The 1,009-nt window shown below is 51.2% G+C and overlaps 1 protein-coding gene across 2 annotated transcripts in view; it reads left to right on the forward strand.

Moving 5' to 3' along the window:
* Positions 1–1,009, forward strand: part of LOC117934599 — a 71,142-nt gene that overhangs the window by 66,482 nt on the left and 3,651 nt on the right. The window lies entirely within an intron of this gene.

Below are 1,009 nucleotides of genomic sequence, written 5' to 3' on the forward strand. Positions count from 1 at the left end.
TGTTCCTGATTCTTATAGGTAAGCTGAGTAATGTTAAAAAGATTGCAATTAAAATTAAAAAGTCTTGATATAAATAACAGAAAACTTTTGGATTAGCATGAAATTATGGTGGAATTATTGCCAACACTGCATGAATATTTGGTGTAGAAGAACAGATATATTCTATTATAATCTATTATACAACAGATGCAGCTACAACACCAGCACAAACAACTGCTGAACAAACAACAGCAGCACCAACAACAGCCGCACCATCAACAGCCACACCTACAACTGCAGCACCCACAACTGCCGCACCGACAACTGCCGCACCGACAACTGCCGCACCGACAACAGCTGTACCGTCAACAGCTGCACCTACAACAGTCGCACCTACAACTGCCGCACCAACAACTGCAGCACCTACAACTGCAACACCAACAACAGCAGCACCAACAACAGTTGAACCAACGACAGCTGCACCTACAACTGCCGCACCGACAACAGCTGCACCGTCAACAGCCGCACCTACAACAGCGGCACCTACAACTGCCGCACCAACAACTGCAGCACCAACAACAACTGCACCAACAACAGTTGCACCAACGGCAGCTGCACCTACGACAGAAGCACCTACAACTGCCGCACCTACAACTGCCGCACCCACAACTGCCGCATCTACAACTGCCGCACCTACAACTGCCACACCCACAACTGCCGCACCAACAACAGCCGCACCGACAACAGCTACACCTACAACTGCTGCACCGACAACAGCTGCACCGTCAACAGCCGCACCGTCAACAGCCGCACCGTCAATAGCGGCACCTACAACAGCGGCACCAACATCTGCCGCACCAACAACGTCTGCACCTACAACTGCTGCACCTACAACTGCCGCACAAACAACAGCTGCACCCACAACAGCCGCACCTACAACTTCAGCACCCAAAACTGCGGCACCAACAACTGCCGCACCAACAACGACTGCACCTACAACTGCTGCACCTACAACTGCCGCACCTACAAC

Source organism: Etheostoma cragini, chromosome 19 (genome assembly GCF_013103735.1).
Source record: "Etheostoma cragini isolate CJK2018 chromosome 19, CSU_Ecrag_1.0, whole genome shotgun sequence".
Classification (NCBI taxonomy): domain Eukaryota; kingdom Metazoa; phylum Chordata; class Actinopteri; order Perciformes; family Percidae; genus Etheostoma; species Etheostoma cragini.